Below are 27,149 nucleotides of genomic sequence, written 5' to 3' on the forward strand. Positions count from 1 at the left end.
TCACAGAGAGAGAGAGAGAGAGAGAGAGAGAGAGAGAGAGAGAGAGAGAGAGAGAGGTAGATGGCAGGACAGTGAGGGGCCCCGATGAGTGCAAAGATTGAGAGAGTGACAAAAAGTGTAAAAAGCAGGAGTGTTGGAAAAAGAGGATTATCAGACAGTGATGGATGGATGGGGAGATGCTGCAAGTGAGAAAATGGCAAGAAGGGACAGGAGAAAGGTAATAAAATAATAGATTGTGTATACAGTATATACACAATCTATCATCTTCAATCTATTATTTTATTACCTTTATTACCCATTACCTTATATATATATATATATATATATATACATACATATACACATATATTTTTGTAATTAAAGAATAAATCTACAAATAACATTTAATTTACTTTTTAACTGAAAATTATTTAATTACGTTTAATAAGTATATATACACAAACACACACACATTAAAATATGTATAATACATTTTAAGTTTTCGTGTATGAACCAGATTTATCTGTCTCAAGCATATAAATATCTATTCCACTTTTATTTCTCTCTGTTTTCATACAATTGTGTGTGATGGTTGAGCGGTTTTGGGTTGATGGAGGAGCAGGTGGACGTTCTGTTTACGTGCCCTTCATCACTCTGTATCACTTCACTGCCACAGCTAATCACGTCGCCATAAAACAGCCAATCATCCAGTCAGGATGCAGTAACAGGCCTATTTATAAGCCACTATAATCACAGATCACAATCTACTTTTCAGAGGTCAAAACTGAAGAAAAGACACACCTTTACTCTCATGTACCCATAGCGAAGGAGATAAAGGAGCCGAGTGTCATGCTTTATCTAAATTATTCTGGGTTACAAACGCAAACAAGGCGAAGCTTTTCCTTATGGTGACAGTAAGGCCGGAAACATATTTAAGTACGCAAGCATGCAAATCCACTTCTTTTTTCAGTAATTTCATGCACTGTTCCATTTCATAATTTGTCAAAACATAATTCACTTATTCATTATTAACACAAACAATGGTAACGCTGTCGCCCCCTTGAGTTCTGAAGTTTGTTACCGCCACATAACTCAATGTTGAGTATGTACAACTGGGCCGTGCACTTGAAATATGCTGGCCAAAGTCTAACCATATCATTTGAAATATGCAGCGTCTTACTGTGATTATTATTTTCAATAATAATCAGCATGGAGAGACTTTTGCCAGTAGCTTGAGGTGTTGGATTATTTGAGAAATTGTTCACACTCCTGTTGAGTTTGTTTAATTTGGTTGGAGAGTGTTAAATATACATACACTACACACAAATGAGCACAGACACATTCACACCTGCTTGTATAATGTAAGTGGATGCAGTATGTTGTAGTTTTAACAGAGTGGTGAAGTAGTTTTTGTAGTCTTTGACTTTCACTGGCTGACAGAAAGAGCGAAAGTTGGACAGGTTTAGGTTGAAATCTGAAACTGAGGATGTGGTTCATACAGATAAACAGAACTCAGTCAAAAGAGAAAATTCTGTCATCATTTACTCACTTGTATTTCTTTCTTCTGCAGAACACAAAAGAAAATACAGTATTTTAATGAATATTGGGGTCCAACAACCATTGACTTTAATTATATAGACACAAAAACACAAAACATTTTTCAGAATATCTTCTTTTGTGTTACGCAGAAGAAATTCCGGTTTGGAATGACATGAGGGTCAGTAAACGTTTACAAAATTTTCAGTTTCTCATTTTCATACATAAATCATAAATCACACACATAATAGATTTAAAGGTGACATATCATGAAAATCGGACTTTTCCAGGTTTTAAGTGCTATAATCAGGTCCCCAGTGCATCTACCAACCAAGGAAACGTGAAAAAGATTATCCCAGTAACTTTGTTTTGGTAAGCCTTTTTCTGCAAGCATCTGAGAAAACAAGTGCATCAGAATTCGCTCCCTTGGTGACGTGGCAATGGGATCTCATTATAATATTGCCGCCCCTTAATCTGTAAGTTTACACCCACGGCACCGTTATTGTGTTTTCGCAAGCGACAACGGTGTACTGCCATGGAGAAAGTTTGAGCAAAACAAGCTAACTGTTCTGTCTTTGGCTGCACAGACAAGCATAGAACACTGTTTAGAGTCCCAGCCTCAGAGGAGACAACAGAGCAGTGGATTTATTGATTTATTTACTGTATATAAATACATATACAATTAATGATTCATAGAAAGTGCTGTCAAATACACTGTGTATTCAGGCTGTTATCTTTTCTTAAAGGTGACATATCATGAAAATCTGACTTTTCCATGTTTTAAGTGCTATAATCAGGTCCCTGGTGCATCTACCAACCAAGGAAACGTGAAAAAGATTATCCCAGTAACTTTGTTTTGGTAAGCCTTTTTCTGCAAGCATCTGAGAAAACAAGTGCATCAGAATTCGCTCCCTTGGTGACGTGGCAATGGGATCTCATTATAATATTGCCGCCCCTTAATCTGTAAGTTTACACCCACGGCACCGTTATTGTGTTTTCGCAAGCGACAACGGTGTACTAGTTCTAATACCATGGCTTAAGTTTGAGCAAAGCATGCTAACTGTTCTGTCATTGGCTGCACAGATGAGCACAGACCACTGTTTACATTCCCAGCCTCAGAGGAGACAAGAGAGCAGTGGATTTATTGATTTATTTACTGTATATACGCTGCTGCCACACAGATCTAAAATAAACATGCGAATTATTTCCCAGCTGTTTACCTTCACAGTCATAACCGACTGTTTTTTGTAATTCGTGTGTTTTTAACGTAAACTTGTGTGTGAATGAGAACTTAGTTTAGTACTCACATGCTGTGACAGCCGCTTTCTTTAATGGCGCAGCTCTATTCTGGAAAAGGGGGCGGGGAGCAGCAGCTCATTTGCATTTAAAGAGACAGGCCCGAAAAACAGCGTGTTTCTGCTTCCACCCAAAATAGGCATTTTCAAAATGATATATATTTTGAGCTGAAACTTCACAGACACATTCTGGGGACACCAGAGACTCGTATTACATATTGTAAAAAGGGCATAATATGTCTCCTTTAAAGCAGATCATGATGTGTCCAGTTTAAACTACATTTCCCATCAGCACCCACTTGCATCTACACTGCTACATAAATAAAGTCGGTTTTTGAAATGCAATACTACTGTAGTTTACTGCTTACTGCATAGTAGACAGTATACTTCACATGGTATGGTGCATACAATTTTTAAAATATATATAAAAAATACAGAAAACATTGTCATAATACATTTTTCAAATGCTGCATATGACCTTACTACAATAAATGTTTCATTTAGCAAGTGTCATCCAGTTCTCATCTTTTTTCAAAACAACTTTTGTTAGTTTGTTCAATAATGAGTTCTTAAAATGGAGAGACCATAAAAATCTAACAATAAAAAAATCTAATAATAATCACATTAATAATAGCTTCAATAAATATAATAAAAAAGAGATGTTAAATATAAAAAAAACTAAAACATTTTAATAAATAATCCAATAAATAATAATAATAGTAAAGAGCTGTTCAAAATCAAATAAAAAAAATCTAATTAATATTTTAATAAATGTTCAAAATAATAATAATAAATCTAGTAAATAAAAAAATAAAGAGATGTTAAAAATCAGAGTTCATTGCTTCTGGTTCACTTGTCACACTAAAAAAGGAAGATCAACTTCAGCACACTGCATTGTGAGAACAGTGTTTCATGCAGTATGCTCTGTTGTACAAAAAGCTTACACACTGTGCACAGCATAAATACTAAAAATAACAAAACATTAAGTGGTATGCTAAACTTAGCCAATCCCACATACACACAGGTAAAGTCGCCTTCTTTGAGCACAGGTCTTGTATGTTTATGTTCAGTGTCAGCTTGGTCTTTCTGTGTCCCTCTAACGGTTTCCAACCAACACACACACAAATACACAAGCCAGGCCTCGACCACCAAGGTGGTCTTTGAACAGGTACACTTGTTTTATGTCACATGTCAGCCATATTGTGGCCTACTGAAATGGCACCCTCAAAAGTTTATGTGTATATGTATGTGTGTGCGTTTTAAAGTTACAAATTCATTTGACAGATCAGATCATACTTATTTTAAAATGTCACAATCATGTACCATGTATAAATGTACATGTATGCCATGAATAAGAGACCTAAAATGCGTTTTGTGTTTTATATGTGGCTGTTGGTGTGTAAAGGTGTGTGTAGACAAGTAAATGCTTGAGCATGTGTGTGTGTGTGTGTGTGTGTGTGTGTGTGTGTGTGTCGCCAGTGTGAATGAATAGAGCCCCTGTTCTCTAATGGCTTTATGCAGAGACGTTTAATGTCAGGAAACGCCCTTCATGTACACGCTAAACACGCACGTGCACACACACACACACACACACACACACACACACACACACACACTTCAAACAGGACAGAAATCTGACTGATCCTCATCTAAAAGTCATATTCAAATAGAATTTTTAGGAATTCAGAAAAGACACAAACATACAGTATATCTCACAAATTATTTGGCGCAGAGGAAGATTGTATCGTTTACAGAGTAAGTGTATAACATACAGTTTATAGAGTGTGTGTACGTGTGTGTTTTGGAAAGGGTTTTAAGTGGTATGTGGGGCTGTGTGATTTATACCTGCAAATATGAAGAGACGGAGCATGATGTGTGTGTGTGTGTGTAGACAGAGGAGCTTATATCATGGCCCCATATTAAATGCAGGTTTGAAAGTTTTCACTAGAGCTGGGTAATGAGCTTGACCTCTGACACACAGCTGATGACTTCCATACCTGTGAGAGTGTGTGTGTTTGAGCAAACGCTGCTACATCCATGAGCTTTTGTGCCCGCGACCACATGTGCCTATGTTTGTCAACGTGTACTCAATGAGGTTTGTGTGTGTGTGTTGGTGTCTGACACGGACATGAGTAATGAAGTCTAGGGACAGAAATAATTGGACTGAAATTACAAAAAGATGAGTGAAAGGGAGAACAATATAAAAAAAGTAAAAAGTGAAACATAAAACATGGCATGATGAAATATTGCGGGAAAAACAAGAGTTAGTGCAGAACGGAATGAGACGAGGGCGAATTAGAAAGAAAAATGTGAACCGACGCTGGGGTCGGTGCTCTTGAAATGCTTAGTCTGAGGAATTCAACCGGCGGTTTGTAAATAGATTACAATATTTCAGCACATAAATACAGTCTATTGCTATATTATATGCGGAGCCATCATGTGCTTTACACATTTTTTTGAAGAGGCACCAGCTATGGCTTAAAAAAAAATAAAAAAATAAAAATAATAAATTAAAATAAAACATCAAATATAAAAATAAAATGATAAAATAAAAAATAAAAATATAAAATAAATATTTCAAAATTATTTAATACATTAAAGGCACTGGGGGAATTACAAAATACAAAATATAGGGGTGGCTCACAAAATCACACTATTTCAATTTATGTTTATTTTAATATGCAAAAAAAAAACAATGAGCGGGAAAAGGTGATTAACTATCATGAAACTAATGTGAAAAAGCAAACAGTCTGTGTGTGTGTGTGTGTGTGTGTGTGTGTGTGTGTGTGTGTGTGTGTAAAAAGTGTTGTGTGTGAGTGTCTGCCAGAATTCTGCGGTAACATGGGCTTAAAGTTAAGGATATTTGGAGAGACAGAAATAGAGCAACAGGTCCAACAGCTACTGCACATGAAACACAATCCTGCCCGCAATTTTGGAGGAAAAGGAAGTTGATGCTTGTCCTGAAGAGACAGTAGCGGGTAGCTTGTTTAACAGCAGATTGTGTGTGTGTGTGTGTGTGTGTGTGTGTGTGTAAAAAATGTTGTGTGTGAGATCCTTTGTGAGATTCACCCAGTGTAATTTTTAAACTTTACCTCATACTCTCTCTCCCATAAACACTCTCTCACATATGTTCAAGTATTAGAGTATTCGTTGCCAGTGTGTATTCACTGCCAATACTGAGAAATCATAAAATTTGAAGAATGAAGGAGAAATTATAAAAAGTCATCAGTGTAATTATATATAAAACATGATTTGTCATATACTGACATATAACACTAGCTTTCTGGAAATGTCCCAAATGTAAATGATTCAAATATTTAGGGAAGAGTTCAGCCAAAATGCTGTCACCATTTACTATCCCTCATGTTCTTCCAAACGTGTAACTATCTGTTTTTTTGTGGAACACAAAAGGAGATGTTTTGAACAACATTCACACTGGTCTTTGCAATACAACAGCTGTCAAGCTTCACAAAAGTAGTCCAAATGACTCTTTTGAATCCATATGATAGTTTTGTGTGATGAACAAAATTAAAAAGTTATTTACTGAAAATACTGGCATCCACAATGCCTTGTGAGAGTTCGAGACAAACATCTGAAAAAATTTGAAATTTGAAAACATCAGCATTTTTTTATTTATTTTTTGAGTCAATGAGTCGGTTGATTGAGTTCACAAAACCAGTTTGAATAATTCTTTTATAAATCAGACTGATTCGGTTCTCAGTTAAAAACTCACCGAAGGTGAAAATTATCTTGGAATACCAACTTAAATGTTAGTCTGTTCATCACACAGAGCTATTGAAATGAAATGTAGTGCATAAGTTGTATGGACCACTTTTATGATATTATGAAATTTAGCAGTATGCACATTTGCATGCTTTTTTAAAACTTTAAAGGGATAGTTCAGCCAAAAAATTAATTCTGTCATCACACAATAAGATATTTTGAAGAATTGTTGGAAACCAAACAGTTGATGGCAGCCAATGACTTCCATAGTATTTTTTTTCCCTCCATACTATTGAAGTAAATGGCTACCGTTAATTGTTTGGTTACCAACATTCTTCAAAATATCTTCTTTTGTGTTCAACAGAAGAAAGAAACTCAACAACAAGAGGATGAGTAAATTATGACAGAATTTTCATTTTTAGTTGAACTGTCACTTTAAGAACAATGAAAACCAATCAGAGATCCATTCTGAGCCGGGGTTAAAAACCTGCAGCAGTAGCCATGAACACCAAACGTCACCGATCCTTGACCCTTTGACCTTTTGAATCCTACCAGAGTCTGTCAGACCCTAAGAAAGAGTGACAGACACCTCTTTCCTTCTCCTTCCATCTCCTCCTGCCTTTTTCTCCACAAAACTGGCCGATTAAATATATTAATCCTTTTTCTCACCCACAGCTGACCTCCTCCCACACACACAGACAGACACATCAATGAATGTGCTGCTGAGTCCAGACAAATCAATACGTCCCAGAGTTCTGTGTAGTTTAAGACGTACACATGCATTAATCAAACTATTACAACAACGAAACACACAAACATACATGCACTATTGACTGAAGCTATAATCATGTCATGTCGTGGTTTTGACATTCTGACTCCACGATCAAACAGGATGTACACTTGTATGCATGACACACACACAAACACACATCACTTCTCACCTCGCCTGCAGGCCGGCCAATCAGCGCAGGTGCTGAAATGCGAATTGCATTAACATCCACAATGCTTTGCATGCGTCGCCGTGAGTACGGGGAATACCTGTAATAGAATTTCCCCTCCTTTCCCTTCCTCGCCCACTCCCTCTTTAAACATTTACACCCGTCTGCCAGCTCCCTCACTCCTGATCAAATCAGAGAGAAGAGAAATTACATTTCTCCATAGAGCCGCTCTGATCCAAACACTCCCATTTGCTGGATTAACGCTTCGGTCTGGGCGGAATTCTACTCTAGAGCGATCCGATTAAACCCCGGCATCAAATGAAATAGCGAGACGTGAGCGAAATATCATTCGGTATCGTCTTTTTCTTTTCCTTCTGTCTGACAAGTTTGATAACGCTCAGTTTTGTGCAACTAGTTTCACAAGAAAACATAACGGTAATTTTTGGAATCGAATCACACACTTCTGAGCCAAAATGGCAGCACTCAATTTGGTTCTACAGAACAGTCTGAACTAAAAGTTTGGTGAGGAATGTTTATTTAATGCTCAGAGTTCATCAGTCATCATTGTTCCTAAAAATGAGAGCGAGTTAAAGAACAGATTTATGAATATGGGACCAGCAGAGACGAGGGAGTGCAAGATGAAGAGATAAAAACGTGGGGAGGGTTTGAAAGAAAGAGACTGAGCCAGTGGGAACCCTGATGTTCATGGTCAGTTCATCAAACTGAAGAGGTTAAAGATCAGCGACAAGAAGACACTAGAGTCAGAAAATGTTGACTTTATCAAGGAAAGTGCAGTCATTCTTTTACTAGGCTCTAAAAGTCTCTCACATATATTATATATATTACTGTTCAAAAGTTTGGGGTGCATAAGATTTTTATTCTTGAAGTGTCTTAAGGCTGTATTCATTTGATCAATAAGTCCAATAAAAAATGTGATATTGAGAAATGTCATTACAACTTAAAATAACTATTTTCTATTTTAATATATTTTAAAATATAATTTATTCCTGTGATGCAAAGCTGAATTTTCAGCATCATTACTCCAGTCTGTTACATGACACCTCAGAAATCATTCTAACATGTTGTTTGCTGCTCAAGAAACATGTCCTATTATTATCAATTTCAATTTAATGCATCCTTGCTGAATAAAAATATTAAATTTATTTTATAAAAAAAAAACTTACTGGCCCCAAAAATAATGAACGGTAGTTCAGAAAACTGTTTTACTGTATTTTATTTACTTTTTAAAATATAAATCACAGTGTAAAAAATAAATGTGTAAATATTTATTTGCATTACATAAATGAGGAAAAACAGCCTTTCATTCATTATCTTTTACCCTATGTTCCCCATTTATTTCACACTCTGTGCTTGTCTTTCTCTTTTCTATTTCTCTCCCCATCCAATTCCCTCTCTGTGACACAGGATGGAATGCTTGAGCAGACCAGCGGCCAAAACTGTTGTCAGGCCCATCAACGGGCCTGGTTATATTCAGCTAATGTTGAGAGAACACTGGCAGAGTGACATTCATTGGCATATGAAACATGATATCGCTCATAAAGTGTGAGGAATGTCTTTAGTTAACAGGATTCTGTCTGTCTTTAGGGAGCCATGTAAACATGGGGAGGTTCTGACTACTATGGGTCGTTTCCCAAACAGCCAGGACGTTCTGATGGGGGAGGGACTGATTGGTGCCATAGAAACCTGTACATTTTGATGGATACCATTTTTTTATAACATATAAATCATATATATATATATATATATATATTTTTTTTTTTTTTGTTTTTTTTGTTTTGTTTTGTAATTTTGAGGTTTTGAGTTTTATTTTGGTTTTAGAAAATTGTTTTTCAAATATATGTTAAATCACACAGACACAATGAGAGTCTTGTATGGGGAATTTGTATGCACACATCTACATTAAATTCTCCCAGAGCATTCTCAATCAAATCTGAGTGATAGACTTTATGAGTGTGTGTGCAGATGTGTGTGCCTTGTTTTACTGTCTCAAGAAAGTTTGTGTGGTGAGTGTGTGTGTGTGCAGGTGCTCACCTCCTATCTTTGCGTACATGACAGACTGTTTGTCAACTGCCCAAAGCTGACCTTCACATCCATAACTACGAACATATCTCTGACACACACTGGGCTAGCTGATCCTTTTCTGTGCTGCCCTCACTGGTCTCTCTCTCGCTCTTTGTCATTGATCGCTGATGCGATTGGCTGCTCTCGATGCTCAGTAATGACCTACTGAATGCTCAGATTAAACTGTCAGCTGTCAGCGATTGATGGGCAAACTATGGTACCCACACATACAAAAAGACACACACATACACGCACACACCTGCAGCTGCTTTATGAGACCAGCCAGGTGTGACGAAGGTGTGTGTGTGTGTGTGTGTGTGTGTGTGTGTGTGTGTATGTGTGTGAAGCTACAGAAATCTACAATATGGCTGGCCCCAAACCAGTGGAAAATATCTGTGAAGTTTCGCAATGTAAGAATGAGAAAAAATTCAAAGGAATAGATCATGAAAACTGAAATTCTGTTATCTTTACACATCCCATGGTGTACCAAACCTGTATGATGTTCTTTCATCCCGGAAAAAAATAAACACAAAATTAAAAAAAAAAATGCAGAATGACCCGGATGCTGTTTTCTTTTATAATGAAAGTGAATGAGGATTGAAATGGTCATGCTCCAAGAGGACAAAAAAAGTGTTGCTATTGTTAACTAAAACTAAATATAATTACATGAAAAACTTAAAGTAAATGAAAAAAACTAAATGAAAATTGAAAATATAGCCTTGACAATTATCTGAAATAAAATAAGTTTAAATACTGTAATTTTAAGCACTAAAGTACTAAAACTAAAGCTAAATAAATAAAAATATATTTTAAAACATAACAAAATTACTAGCACTTTTAAAATAAAACTGCAAATCTAATAAAAAAAATAGAGGAAAGAGCATGCACAATAAAGTATCATATTTTGGCTTATTTAAAAAAAAAATGTACGGTTCGATAACCGATATGGTACCGATATATCATGCATCCCTATATCATTTTCTCTTTTAAATGAACTCTTCTTTTAATAGTTCACCCAAAAATGAAAGTTTGCTCACCTTCAGGCTATCCAAGATGAGTTTGTTTCTTTGTCGAAACAGATTTGGAGAAATTCATTGATGGATTTGTTTCCTGCAAACACAGTTTTTCGCTTCACAAGACATTCATTTATGGACTGCAGTCATGTGGATTATTGTGATGTTTTTATCAGCTGTTTGGACTCCAATTCTGATGGCACCCATTCACTGCAGAGGATCCATTCATGAGCAAGTGATGTAATGCTACATTTCTCCAAATATGTTCTGATAAAGAAACAAACTCATCTATATTTTGGTTGGCCTGAGGGTGAGTACATTTTCAGCAAATTTTCATTTTTGAGTGAACTATTCCTTTAAGTCTAAGCACTAAGAACACCACAAATGTATTCTTGAAACGAGAAACTGTTGATGAATTCATGTCTTCATCTGTATGACAACAATATATTAATACAAGAATATTTTGAATAATTTCCATCAGCCTGAACTAGTCTGCTTGTCTTCTGGCTACAACACCAAACTCTGTCTGTCTGTCTGTGTGTGTGTGTGTGTGTGTGTGTGTGTGTGTGTCTTGCTGAAAAGACCAGCATGGCTGTTCATCTTTCTGGAGAAAGAGAGAGAAAAACGCTGGTTTTAGCTATATTTTAGCTGTTTTTAGCTAGTTCAAGCTGGCCAATAACTGGTCCAAACTGCTGTAGATGGTTTACCAGTTTCTGAATCTGGTTTTAACCAAATTAACTTTGTAAGAGTGATTGCATATTACATTAAGTTCCGTTTGTTAACATTAGTTAATGCATTTGGTATCATGAACAAACAATGAGCGATACTTGAACAGCTTTTATTCATCTGTTGTTATTTAAATTTTAATTTCTACATAACATATATTAAAGCATTTTAACATTTCAAGATGTATAAATTTCATTTGTGAAAAGTGTTTAATTACATTTGTTGCATGAGTTAATTATATTAGTTACTGTATCTGTTACATTTATTTAATGGACCTAACATTAACTAACAATGAAAACAGTCACACTATTTTATGTTTTATATATTAATGTATATGTTTATGTGCAAACATTAAATAACAATGAACAACAGTATATTTATATTTCAAAACGAACATTAACCCAGATAAATTGTCAAAAATTATTAATTGTTAGTTCATGATACCCTTATGCAAAACTAATGTTAACAAATTAAACCTTTTTGGAAATTTTTACCTTTAGAGCTGTAAACCAACTAACAAAAACCGTCTTAACTACCTTAAGCTTGTAGGATGTTTTTGTCCTCATAGCATCAAAATATATATAATGTACAGTATAAAAAATAGAAAATCATTTTGAGATTTGTTTAAGATTACATTAAATAATGACAAAGGTAATCTAAACATAAAAATAGAGAAAAAGCACATGCACAAATTAATATCTAATACTGAAATAAGTAAAAGGTAGAATGCATAAATAAATACATTCATAAATAAGCAAGCAATAAAATAAAATAATAGTTACGAACTGCATGGTTACCAACAGACTCCTTAACTAGTTTAACCAGTAAAACTTCCTTGACCATGTAGCTTCATTAGTAGGATCATGCAGCTAAGCCAGCACCAAACCACCACTAACCAGCCAGAAAGAAAATTCATGCACATCTAAACTGGTCTTTTCAGTAGGGTCTGAAAAGGGTGTTCTGCAATGGTAATCACAACATTAGCATGTTCCTCCTTGCTAACCACACAGCTCCTATCTAGTTACATGCAATTCACAAATTAACAGGAGTAGTATCTGGGCACTCTGACGGGAAGCGTGTGTGTGGAAGACAAGCAGCCTGAAGACAGAGCTCCCGAAACTGTTAGAATAATATTTCTTCAGGGGGAGCGGAGATGCTAACGCTAATCAAAACAGGACATCCTGTGGTCCAGTCTCAGTCTCTCGCTCTCTTTTTCCATCACTCTTTCTCTCCCATCCTCTCCTTCTGTCTAGGGATATGCCGGTATCAAATTTTCATGTTGCGATTAATTGCTAATGCTTTCATCACGGTATACGGTATTATCACGATATTGAAATTTAGTTTAAAAAAAAACATGTGCTTCTCGTCCACGCTTATTTACATCAGAGTGCTCACGTGTCTTTCAGGCAGCAACAGCGGTGTTGTGCATTTTGACCAGTTTATGGGAAAAGTATTCTTAAAATGCATTCAAAATTCGGAATAATTTGTTATATATAATTATTCACGGTATTTAGAAGTGCCCACGATAACAATATCGTGCATTCATTACCGTGATATATCGCATTACCGAATACGGGCACAAGTCTACTTCTGTCCTTCTCCATCTCTCACTCAGGTTGTTTTCAGTTTGTTTGTAGATGAGTCACAATCTCAGGAAGCGTCGGGAACAGGGCTCATCAAAGCACAGAGCGAGGGCCAGATTCCTGGGCTGGGACCAGATTCCGGCCACTGGGAATCTTTGGAATGCCGCTGGGAGAGGAAGGGAATCTCTACTGTCTCTATTGTTCAGCCTCTTCCTCAGTCTGTGTGAGTTTGGACGTGTCTCATCTCCGGGTCGAAATGGAAAAGATCCGATTGCAATGGATCGGCCTTGCCGCCCGTCCAAATTCCCCTTCATAGGTAACACGTTTCTCACTAATCACAGTTACCTTCCTTTACTCTCTCGCCCAAACACACACACAAACACTATCTTAATATGACCCTGTATGACCTGGTATACAGTTGGAGATGACCTCATTTAGAAAAAGCACACAATGTTCTTCCACCCCAAGCCAGTCTGATCTGAGAGGTCAAAGGTCACAGCGTATTAAAACAGGTTCAGGCCAGATCAGACCAGTGAGTTGATGATGATGAAACAATGATTGTTCATTGTCAAAAATTGTTCATTGATACCTAATGCATTAACAAATTGAACCTTACTGTACTGAGCTAGAACCAATCTTAAGATGGTATGATCTGTTTTTACCTCACAGCATAAAATATATATAATGAACTAGTGTTGTCACGGTACCAAAATTTCAGTATTCGGTACCGATACCAGTGAAAATCCATGGTTCTCAGTACCAATTTCGGTACCAAAGCAAAACACAAATGGTACCGAAATACCGGGTCTTTTGACAACACTATAATGAACAGTATGAAAGATGGAAAAACATTTTGAGATTTGCTAAAGATTACTTTTTTATTTTTTAAAGAATAACTAATAAGTAAATGGTAGACTGCATGGTTACCAACAGGCTTCTTAACTAGATTAACCAGCAAAGCTTCCTTGGGTCAATCAGGCAAGCTAGGGTGATGATGATGATGAGAAAAGAAAAGAAAAAAGACAATCGTTTTCCACCTCAAAGTGTCACAAGCGCTTACCTAAGCTAGTTGACGTTTTAGTTAACAATCAAAGAATGGAAATTCAAGTTAGTGGATTGATAAATCACCACAGGTTGATGATGGGAGAACGTCCTCACCATTGTTAAAGTGCACTGCAACAACGGAAACCTATCTGCTTTTATTTATTAAGGGTTACAATAAATTGGCATACAGAGCAAATATTATCTCAGCACTCAAAAGGTCCAAGTCATTTGTATTATTTATTAAATTAGTTTATCTACAGGTCATATTTGCTTTCATGTCTTAAAAGCAAACAGAAAGGTCATGCATGAAGAGAGAGCAAAGTAGGCTTATAGAGACAAAGAGTTAAGCACTTTTCAAATGGGATTAGTTTTCTAAACAAAGTTGAATACAGTTATTAATAGAGGGTGTCTGTTATGTCATGGATTGTGACTGAGTTATCAAAATAAAAATCTGTAGGTTCTGTGAATATGAATCAAAAAATTTATTTTGAATCAATTTGTGAAACAACTTTACCTGACCTTATGTACAAATGCTTTAGTGTGTGTTTTGCATGTGTGTGTGTGTGTGTGTGTAATTGACAGAGATGAAAGGTGTGTTGAAATGTCCTATTGTCTATCCTGTTCCTTGACCTTCTCGAACAATATGTACTTAAACTTCTCACTTGAGTTCATCACAAACACAAACGAGAGAGAGAATGAGCGAGAGATACCCACCCTCTGGATATCACACCACACTGGAACATAAAGATGGGGACTTTCTGAAAAAGAGTGTGTAACAGGCTGTTATCAGGCTGCTCACAAAGCAATTGTTGACTAATTCCTGTTAATGGCTGGAATCCAAACAGAGCTAACAGAGAGGAGACCCTTGCCAATAATTACTAACATAGTAGAGTGAACGCACACACATACATATTCATAATAGGAATCGATCATGATCGTTGAATAGTTAACTTCTCACATATACAACTGAAAAGTTAGGGGTTTATAAGACTTTATTTTTATATTTTTTATTTTAATGTTTTTGAAAGAAGTCTCTTATGCTCGCCAAGGCTACATATACTATTTGATTAAAATACAATAAAAGCTGTAATATTGTGAAATATTCATATAATTTAAAATAACTGTGTTCTATTGTTTTATTTTTTTAAAACATAATATATTACTGTGATTTTCAGCAACCATTACTTCAGTCATCAGTGTCAAATGATCCTTGAGAAATTGTTCTAATATGCTGATTTTGGTGCTTAAGAAACTATTCTTATTATTATCAATGTTGAAAACAGTTGTGCTGCTTAAAGGGGTTATATGATGTTGCTAAAAAGAACATTATTTTGTGTATTTGGTGTAATGAAATGTGTTTATGCGGTTTAAGGTAAAAAAAACACATTATTTTCCACATACTGTACATTATTGTTTCTCCTCTATGCCCCGCCTTTCTGAAACATGTCGATTTCAAAGATTACAAAGCTCATAGGAAAAATTGAAATCGCATCATATGACCCCTTTAATATTTTTTGTGGAAATTGTGATATATTTATTAGAAATAGAAACATAGACACTTTTTGTAACATTATAAATGTCTTTACTGACTGATTTGATCACTTTAATGCGTCCTTGCTGATTGCTGAAAGTCTTACATTCCTAAATAAGATAAAAAATAAATAAATAAATATATTCTTACTGACCCCACATTTTTGAACAGTATAACTGGGCAGGGAAACTAACTAATTAACTAACCAAATGACTGAATGAATGACTGAATGAATGAATGAATGAATGAATGAATGAACGAATGCTGGGAAGGTCTCAAAGAATCTAAATTAATTATTTCTAAAGTACCCAACCATCGAATTATTGCCTTTTTAACAAACCACCGTTAACAATAAATTTCTAAAAAAAAAAAAAATACTCTTGGACAATTACTATGCATAAACTGTTTTACACATCCCTAATTCACACACAAGCACACACTTTCATGTAAGCCACATGCCAGCAGATTCTTAAATAATCAGATTATTATCTGACCAACTGTACAACCAAAGATCACCCTCCTTTCAAACATTATGGCAGAAATAGTAAAAGTAGTATGCTATTCCAAATTCAGCTTTTGTTTGAAGATATTTTTGATCTATTTGAACTTTTTTGACAACAATAGATTAGTACTGTATATTGTGTCATCTTTCTTGCAATTTAGATCTGAATTAATCTGAATTGTGATTGGTCTTCGTTTCATCTATTTATGCCTTTGAACTATAAAGACGGTTATGTTTTGATTCTAGTGCACAAAAAAAGATGAGTATCATGACAACATCAAAGCTCCTCTAAAACACTTCATTTACGCAAAAGCAAAGCGTCAACCTAAAACCAACTATTCTATTGCTGCCTCTCAAGAACTGGTACTTCCTTCAGGAAATGCAACTGCGGTTAGTACCAGGACGGTTGACTGTCGGCATCTGCATAGTTGTATCATTGCTAACGTTCATTACTACTTAGTGTTAAACAGTGCTATCCTAATACTACCTAATACCTATAAAATGTGTGGTAGACAGCAAGCACAAAAAAAACCTGTGCAAATCTAAGGAGATCCATAAAACAGTGAGCTACAAACTCAAGCCCGCACCACAAGAAACAAACAACCTGAATTACAGGCAGATATAGAAACACAATGCAGGTAACTCTTAGGAATACTGATTCCATCTAAACACACAGAGACAATGGCACAAGGGAGGTGCCCGTCCTACTAACAAGCAGACAAATTAAGTCAACAATATTCACACCCATTAATAAAGTGTGATTTACACACACACACACATATTCGCAGTACAAAAATATGCTTAGTTTCTTTTGGGACCGTCTGTAGATAATGACCTCAACCTTGGCACACACCCTGGGCAGACTGTCAGCAGCGCACTGGTGAGCCTTTGTGTGTGTGTCCGTGTATGGATATGTGTGTGTGCACGTTCATATCTTTATCAGAGACAGTTTGACCTTTGGACTGAGGGCAGGGAGAGCTTTGCTCATTGTTCTGTGCTGGTACTGGTTTTCCTGTGGTAAACACAACTGAAAGGTTCCCAGGCCTCCCAAACCCGCACACACAAACACACGCACCATTCTCACAATGTCCATACAGCACCCAGGCTGCACGTCAGACCCATTCGGACTCTTTCACACACCTACACGCACAAACACATATTAATTCTGTGCAAACATTTAACTCACAGAGAACACACCCTTGAGGACCGCCTGGCACCACTGACTGAATCTGCTAATGACCGACTTGCTTCTTCCTGCAGAAAACCACATTATAGGAACTTGTTCATGCTGGTTGAGACAGCTCTCCACTTAATCTATAGCACTTTAGGGACATAAACTTCACAATGACCTTCCGCTGGTTCTGTAGGGTGACCTTCAGCTCAAATGAGAAGGGAGATGAACATTGTGCTCTATACCATTACGTCAAGTTAAAATGTAATTGTGAAAAGCTTCAGACTTTTCTTATTATACGGCTCATAGTTAGGGTTCAGCACACAATTTTTGTGCTATGGACATCAAATTTGGACATTTCACACTGCATTTAACCCAGGTTCTCTTGTCTTTTTAAACCCTGCATTTAATAAAGCAATAAAGTAATGTTTGTGATTTTGAATTTGAACACTTGAACTTTTGACCCTGGGTTATGAAAACCTGTTCTGCAGGTTAAGAACTCCTGGGTTTATACAGTATGAAACAATGCAGAGGCCAGTTATTTTTTTTGTTACAAACAACCAATCATAATCTGAACAGCAATTTTCTCAATACATATTCATGAGCATTGTGCAGTCACAGAACTTTCATGTGCTGTATTTTTGTCAGCATTTGAGGGAAATCAAATTTGACAATTAGAATGAGTTACTTGGAATGAAAAAAGAAAAAGGCTATTGAAGATTAACTGGATGGTAAATAGTGAAAAATATTCAAGCTCAATTGATACACAAGTGCGAGACTAGCTGTAAAAAGGTTGGTGTCTAATCAATGACACTTAAACCGTAAATATGCAAAAAAAAAAAAAAAAAAGGATGTTAACCCAGGGTTAACAAATATACAGTGTGAAACATCAAAACCTGAAAATACATAATTAATTCCTAACCAGGGTAAAAAAACAATGTGAAAGACAAGCAAGGGTTCTGTTACCCCACGGTAAGTTTTGTTGGAATATTTTATATTTCTTTTTCCATTTATTCAGAAAAGTAGGACACTTTTAGCCCTAATGCAAAATGAAAAGCAATAGATGCAGTTTAGGTAAAATGTTTTACTTATGTATTCGTTATGCACTGTCCTGCAGCCACAGAGAATGATGGGAGATGTCGTTTTTTCTCAAATCCCCATCTCCTCTCAAACCTTGCATGCTTTAACTCGAACTGCGGTTGTCAAAAAAAGTACACAGCATGCATAGAAATGAGGTTGTGCAGTCACCATTCACAATTAAAACTAAATGAATGACCAATGCCTTAATTTGCTTCCGCCATGATTCTATAATTAAACGCCCCCAAACTCAGAACAAAGAAAACACCATGCTTACTTGCCAGTAATTATGACATTGTGGTGGCATTCATGTGCACTCATCTCATAAATATGATCATTCTGACATAAGGCAGCAATAGAGACTTGGATGTTGGCTCTTTTGACTCATGTTAAAAGAATAAAAAGTTATGATATAGAAATCTAGTTTCAAAATACTTTAAGGGAAAGCATTTTGTATATAAAAAAATTGCTAATAAACTTGAATTCAAATCTAGAGGTTGACTGTTTTAACTTGTGCTACATTTTCGCTAAAAAATTACATTTAGTTTTCAATGAAAATACTTTTTAGAGATGCAAGTGAAAGTCTCATATACACTATAGTGAACAGAGCAAATAAGCTTGAATAATGCTTCCTCTCCTAGTAAAGATGAGTCAAGACCAGTCAAACAGTGACATCTGATGGTTTCGGGGGTGTTGGCTTGACATTGACTTATTACTCAACTGGCCTGATGCCTGCGCTCTGTTCATGGTTCCTGCTGACTTCAGTCAAGGCAGAGCTTTGCTAGACTGATTCAGGTCCTGTCGCTCGGGGATAAAAAGTGACTGGACGTAGTGAACAACAACCCCCATAATTCCCTGTGGAACCCAAACGACATAGCCATCAGTCACACCAATCAAATCTCCAAATAAACATCCATATGACCTGACCCCTGACCAATCAGAGCACAAGATAAATAAACCGTTGACCTGGCCATTCCAATTCACTCTCGGCAGACGCAGACACTCGTTGAGTCATTAGGGAGGGAGAGAGCAAGAAAGAGAGAGGAGTGAAAGTAGTGGTATTATAAGTCTGTTGATGGATGAGGGTAACTGTGTTATTGTCACCTACATCCACTCCTTCCTCTCTTAACATATACAAGAAAATCACCTCTTACTTTGGCGTCTATGGGACACTATGATGCACAATTCAAAGAATCATATATACATCATACCTCCTTCTCCATCTCATCTCCTCCTGTTTTCACTCAGATTAAATCTCACACAAACAGACAAGGGGATAATTTCCCAGGACATAAGCAGACCTTTCGGCTAAACGCAGCAGCTTCTGGCTAATCAATCAATCCTTTGAAAACATGTGATCAATCATGATCAAAACCCACAGTGGCCTGCAACTCTCTCCATCTTACGCAGATGCACACGCTCAAAGCCTGGGAACACTAGCCTTGTTTCAAACTGACCCCATCACGGCCCACTGTTTAACTCGTAATTGACTCATCGGTCACTTCGACTTTGTCTCTGAAACAAAAGTCTTCAGTTTTAGACTCACTGATCTTGTCAGAGAGGACATGCATGCAAGCTGAAAAGAGGCACAGGAATTCTCCAAGGGAAAACATTACAATCCCAGGAACTCAACTAAAAACTCTGTAGTATATCATGCCAGGGGAGAGAGAGAGAGAGAGAAGAAGAGTAAATATTTACTCAAGAGGTAAAAAATGTAGAGGTTAACATTGTAGATTTCTACTTTTTTCAGTCTGAGAAGTGAAGACAATATAAACCAGGGGTGTCCGGACTTGGTCCTGGAGAGTTTAGCTCCAACCCCAATTAAACACACCTGAACCAGCTAATCAAGCTCTTACTAGGCATACTAGAAACTTGAAGGCAGTTGTGTTGAGGCAAGTTGGAGCTAAACTCTGCAGGACACCGGCCCTCCAGGACGCTAAACTCTGCAGGACACCGGACCTCCAGGACCGAGTTTGGGCACCCCTGATATAAACATTTTTCTTGCTTTCTTCCGTACCCAGTGAGTCTGATAAATGTTTTGGGCAGACACGGTTCACTGCCATTTTTTCCATCGAGCTCTCAGATTCAGCATCAGGCAAAGGAATGAGCGTTTAATACGGTTCGCGTCCACCCCGTTCTGAATAGGCTCGATAATGAGCCCTGGGGGCGGCGGACGCGGGACGCAGCAGCACGGCCCATTGCACAATGCAGAATCTAACGCGCGCCCGTGTCTGAGAAGACGCGGACTGTGGTCGCGCGCTGACAGGCGGAGAGAATGCTCGCGCGCAGGGCTTAAGGCCCTTTCACACGGGACGCGGCAAGCGCTGGAATCGCCGCGCGGCTGCCTCTTTCTCTTGTAGTGGAAGCGTTTTGTGCAGTTGAGGCGGTGGTCGCGTTGCGGTCTCGGAGCGGACGTAGCCATAGTTACAATTGTCAACATCACCTTTGTATTTACTAAAAACTAAATAAAACATAACGGAAATTTGTGTTTGTGTCATTCTGCCATTAATTGTTGTCATTATTTACCTTTTTTTTCGTTTGGCACAAGATAAGTTGTTTTTATTGATTTGCCTAAAGAGCATACCTGTGAGGTTACGATTGAATGAAATATAATTTTATTTATGTCTCTGTATGAGATTTTAGATGGGTCATACTGTTCTGGGAAATCTATTACACTTAAAACAATCTTCTCCTCTATTTTTTTTCAATAGGCAGTTCAGTTAAATGTTCACTGATTGGATGAAACCGACGCGGCTGCCGCTCACAAAAAGATAAAACATTTTTATCTTTGGCGGCACCTGCCGCGAAGCGCCGTGCCCGTGGAAGCGGCAGGATTTTGGGTGCACGAGCACCGCTTGCGCTCCGCCTCCGCGCCGCCAGCGAAACCGCCCGCGTTTTGCCGCTTTGCGCATGTCTCCCATTGAGAATGAACTAGACACTCGCGACTGCCGCGTACCGTGTGAAAGGGCCTGTATTCTCACGCGCTTCACTCACGCGGAACGTCACATTGTTAAATTTGGAGCCCAGTCTTTTTTCTTTCCGTTTCTCAGCGTCGAGTTGATTTTCCGTTGTTTGGACACTTTCACAGTAAAGTGAGTCGCATCAAAGTCAAAACAAAAGTCGTGGCGTGAAACTGATGAAGACGCCGAATGGGACAATCAAAAGCCTCGCTGAACATGTACAGCTTATCAAATGTAGTTATCATCAAAAGAGAAATCAGATCGTTAGGCCTCAACGAGCATATAGGGGAAATGCTACTGAATGTATCTTCAAGTCTGTAATTTCACAGACAACCTAAAACGATAAATAACGTCTGGTCTTAGAAAACTAAATCCGACTGAAAAAGGTTTTAATCTTCAAGGTTTCAAAAATATCAACAGTTTTATTCTTCAGACAGAACTTTACAGGAGTTGCTAATGCAATGATATGTATAATGAAAATAAATCATCCTTCCATTCAACTGTAAATAGGCTACAATTATTTATAGCCATTTTGCATTTATTGTTTCTGTACACTCCCTGGCTACATACAGTTACTTTATATACTGCACGTCTTATATGCATCTTTTACATAAATTAATCTACACTTAAATATTATTTGAAAGTACATCATTTCTACCTCAGCTGACATGCAGTTTTATACGCTATTTGCACTTGCTATATTTCAATGCTTCTGTACCTACTCTGCACAATGACAATAAAAAGTTCTAATCTAATCCATGAACAGGTACATTATCTACAATGAGCAATGGAACCATTTTCATTAAGATATTCAGACAAGCTAAACTTGGCAGACTTTTAAATGTACGACGCTACTTAATAAAAAGTGGAATTAAAACGATCAAGATCCGTCAGTAGGCTATGTCATTGGCAGGGTTTCACCTGACAGCACGGTCTGATTTCTGGCAGGTCAAGGTTATTATTCCCGTTCATGAGGTGTAATTTTACCCCATTCATAGTAAACCTGCAACATCATGTTGAGGGATATAGGACACTTGGCGCGGCGTGTTAAAACATTATAGACAATTTAAGACTGTTGGACCTGCTGCAGGTGAAATGTCCGGCACCGCTGGCCAAATCCACAAAACATGTCGTGCACACACACCAGCTAAACGACCGATTGTTATTACCTTTCCAGCACTCACACACATCAGTGCGAGCGCGTGCAGCCAGAGTGATGTGCGGTGAGCGCGCGCGTCAGAGCCCACAAGGAGGAGATTACTTTTCCCTTTTTCCCCTTTCAAGGAAACCGAGTCCGCGGCTACTCAGACTGACGCTGAACGCGCTTTTACCGGCAGACGGGCCCCGTTATGAGGAGTCTGGGAATTTAAATATTCAATGTTGACATAGCGCAGGACTGGCACGAGGCCATGAGAGGCCAGTGTCTCGCGGGACCCGCGCGGTCCAGAACATTCTCTCCCTTTCACTTAATAGGTAGAAATCTTCTTCTTACATCTTGCGTAAATAATTATCTTAAAACACACCCCTTGACAATTATCCCGCTATTCTCAGGTAGTAGCCTAAATAATGACGCCGGAGCTCGGAGAGGGTGGGAAGGTCTGTAACGATCTTGGCGAGTATCTCTCGACTTGCTTTTTAGCCAAAACTTGTGCACAACAGAAAAGTGTCGGTGTGTAACACTATTCTATTCCCGTTCTAAATTAATACAAAAAAATTAAACGTGTTCATTTGGGTTCATAAAATTAGATAGATTGTGGAAGCTACTATTCAACTGGTAGGCTGACTGTCAGATGTCATTAATAAAAAGCTGAAGTCTAAACACAAGTTTATAAGAGGAGAAAAGACTCGTGTTCTAGAGCAAAAGCATAAAACAGTGGCATGACAGCCTATATAAATCCGAACGAAAGTGAGATCTCTTTCGAAAAATGCAATTTCTTACACATGTGGCAATCTTACAGAAAGTGATGATTGACCCTGCCTGCAGCAACAGGAAAACACAAAAGTGAAATTGCGTTGGTCTGGTCATATAGATATGCGTGGACGAGAGAGCGTGTTTGACAAGTTGCTGCTGTGCGTAGAAAAATCCCTCTCACTGTACAATGGCAGGGCATAGGGCTCGAGAGGTAGTTTATTGAACGGATAAGACCTGCACGACCCTGTTTCTGTCTAGATGGAGCGCGCGCAGTGTCTAGCCCATCACGGTGCTGTCGACAGGAAAGGAAACAATAATTCAAGAGCAAAATGATCCGTTACTTTGTTTTCACTGCCTCTTTTGTTACCTTCACACATACAGCCAACAATAAAGTTTTTGACCAGCTGCCATTATGATCTATTATTTTAAAAATATATAGCAAAAAAAAAAAATGGAAGACAGAAATCACATTTTAAGGTTGTTTATAGTTTTTCTTTTGCGCTTTTCAAGTTCATTATTGAAAGTAATTGGCTTAAAAAAAACTTTTAGCTATGCCCCGAGAGTATAAAATGCTTTTAAACACTGTAAAATATTCGCATGGATTTTCGTGGCGAGGACCACAATGCGAGTTTATTGCAAAACAGCAAAAAAGAAAATTGCTCAAATCAGAGTCAGCAGCCTACTGCGCACGAGGGGGGCTGAATTATTCACAGACCTGAGCGAAATACATTCGTTCCGAATAAATCCAACGAGGAGGGGAACAACTTCCCACTAACTACTTGATGTTCAGTTTCGGCGTTTGAGCTTGTGTTGTGGCGTGGCATTGAACGCGCATTTGAACGTCAACTCAATCAAGCGCCCAAGGCAACCCGTAATCAAAAGCTAAGATTACAGCCGACCGTTTAGAGGGCCATAACAAACAAAAACATTTCTCCAGGCTGTTCATACCGGAACAAAAATTCATAACGGGATTTGATCACTTGTTGCACAAACAGAATCGACAATTGCACAGAAAAAGGGGTCGGATATTAATGTCCACATATCAAAATACTTCAAAGCACTTTTAACCACAGTCCTATTAATCTAGCATATATGCAATTCATTGGATTGCCTACCGTAACATCAGATGTAAACTACCTGTTTGCATTTAAAAGCGTGCCTCCGCAGCTGGCTTTCTGTTGTCGACTATAGGCGAAGCTGTCTTTTCAAAGTCGCGGCTGCAAATTGATGTGACCGGAGCCGTAGAAACATGCACGAGCGGTGTTGTTTTATCGAACGCCGGGGCGCTCGGGGCTTGAATAGAGAACGCATTTCTCCAGGCTGTTCATACCGGAATAAAAATTCATAACGGGATTTGATCACTTGTTGCACAAACAGAATCGACAATTACACAGAAAAAGGGGTCGGATATTAATGTCCACATATCAAAATACTTCAAAGCACTTTTAACCACAGTCCTATTAATCTAGCATATATGCAATTCATTGGATTGCCTACCGTAACATCAGATGTAAACTACCTGTTTGCATTTAAAAGCGTGCCTCCGCAGCTGGCTTTCTGTTGTCGACTATAGGCGAAGCTGTCTTTTCAAAGTCGCGGCTGCAAATTGATGTGACCGGAGCCGTAGAAACATGCACGAGCGGTGTTGTTTTATCGAACGCCGGGGCGCTCGGGGCTTGAATAGAGAACGCGATTACAGCATGCGATAGTTAAAAAGTTTGTGCGGCACGCGCAACTTTTATGCCAGTTTCGAATCTAGGTTTGCAATGTCCGACCGCGCGCCGCGGTTCGCGTTTAGCTTGTCTTCCAACTCTTTCAAGCGACTGAAACCGCTAGGGTCTGCTGACTGCAACTGTTTAGTGACTAAAACGTTTCTATGCATCATACACATGGACAAGATGGCAGTTGAAGAGGGCTAAAAAGGAGATGTTGCACCTACCAGTGGTCAGTTTCCTTGCCCTGCCTTTGGACCTCATGATGCCCGTCTTTCGGCGTGGGTTTGTCGGATTTTTTCTCGAATCTTTTCCTCCTTTTTCTTTTGTCCTCTGTCCTTTTTCTCTGTGATTCTCAACCCCAGACGCACTATCTCTCCAGCATTGTCAGTTTGGACACCTTCGCACATGCGCACACCCCCGAGCTGCCAGCATCGTCAAAAAAGTTTGGAACGATTCATCACCCAAGTATTACAGATCTTGTCAGATTGCAATAGCCAGCGAGATCCCTCTCGTGTCAGATCTTCAGAGATCAGTGGGCGCGGGATGGAGCTATTCGCGACCTCCGGGAGCACGAGGAACCGGAGACATTAATTATAATGAAGCAGTCTCGAGCGTCCAAGGCGCCCGGTCTTTTGTGTTTTAAATGAAGACGCATTAATCACTGTTCGGGTAAATGACTATTGTAAAACGGTTTCATTAAACGTTTTATGTTGTTTGAGATTTGACCATCGTTATGAATTTATGAAAATGATAAACTTTTACTTCTCTCCCCCTCCCTCAGCCAGACGCGTGGGCAAGTCGGTACCGAGGGCAGCCCGTTGAATATTTTTTTCTTGCATGCGGCACTGACAAATATTAATCTGTGGAGTTGAGCTTGCTTTCCATGAATTTATGTCGGTTATAGCCCGACTAAAAACTGTAAAACCTAAGCAATTATTTTCCAGTGCGTAAAATATTGGGTTGATAACTTTAATGTTTTTAGGAAGTAAGTATACATATTTACTCAAAAACATAGAGCATTTTTTGTAACATGAAGCGGACAGTGATCTCTGATGCATTTGGGACACATTTTTGCAGATGTCCAGCAATGCATAAATTAAATACATTAGACCTAGGCTTTAGCTGATATGATCTTGATGTATGATCCTCCATTATACAACGAATATATCAGCTTTAATTTATCTAATTTTAATTTGATTTTGGCTTTTATTTCTCAAGATGGGTGAGAATTTGGGAAACTCTTGGGTCATTAAGTTAATTGCCCATTAATTAGAAGCGCGTGACATCATGTTGACCTTGCCCATGAACCTTTAAAAGGGTCGCTTTCCTCTCACTGGCGGTATTGATTGCTAAGTATTTCTAAAACGGATCCAATTAATCTGACATCACTCTGCATAAAAATGAATGGTGCAGAATAAACAGCAGCTGCCTTCCACGCCTCTCTGAGCTATGAGTTGACCAGCACTTACAAATACAACACTTAAGCTACTCACATAAAATCCACAATAGTCAACAGAAAATGAGAGTCAGCAAATAAGTTCTTAAAATACAAAAACAGAAACGTCATCCAATATTTTGCCAAATTACAACTCACAATTATTAAAAATGTCAGTGATCATATTTATATATGTTTCATTATGTATTTAATTGGACAGTCTATAATTTAACTCGGCTAAAATGCCCAAGAATTAATTGATCTTTTCTAACAAATCAAAAGGAACATATCCTAATGTTATTTACATTTCATAAATTGATTCTTCAGTGCATTCTTTCACAGTCTGCAAAAATATTGAATAAACGAAGTCTTCAAATGTTGCACAAGAAACAAATCATAAAATGTAAGCGTTAGAAAACAAGCACAGCGACCCAATGCAACTTCTCTCCATAACAAACAAACAGAAGACAGACAAACAGAGAGAAAGAAAGAGAGAGTGGGCTTGAAAGCTGTCAATGCAGTTGTCCTGCTTTGTTTTGCCGTACGTTGGCATTAGTTTACATCAGCACCGTTTTTTCCCCATTCGCAATATCTCACCACCGTCCTTACTTTTCACAGTACATATTTTATTATGATACTCTGACCCCGTCGGCTAGAGATGGCGGAGCTGGCGCACTGGTGTGAGGATCAGTCAAGACCTCGTGGGCTGTAATTATTGAAAATTAATTGAGGCCAGAACCCTTTTGGAAATGCGCCTAAATTATTAGCTTGTCGTCGGGTTTAAATTCAACCCCATCAAAAAGAGAGGATACAGTTTACCTTCTATGATTAATTTTCCAACCTAATTAAATGTTTGCCCTCTTCTGTCGTTTGACGTACAGCACAGAGGTCGTTGGCGAGATTCGGCGATGTTAAAGGGGGAAGGGA

The sequence above is a fragment of the Sinocyclocheilus anshuiensis genome, unplaced genomic scaffold (assembly GCF_001515605.1).
Source record: "Sinocyclocheilus anshuiensis isolate Anshui unplaced genomic scaffold, SAMN03320099.WGS_v1.1 scaffold1170, whole genome shotgun sequence".
NCBI classification, from domain to species: domain Eukaryota; kingdom Metazoa; phylum Chordata; class Actinopteri; order Cypriniformes; family Cyprinidae; genus Sinocyclocheilus; species Sinocyclocheilus anshuiensis.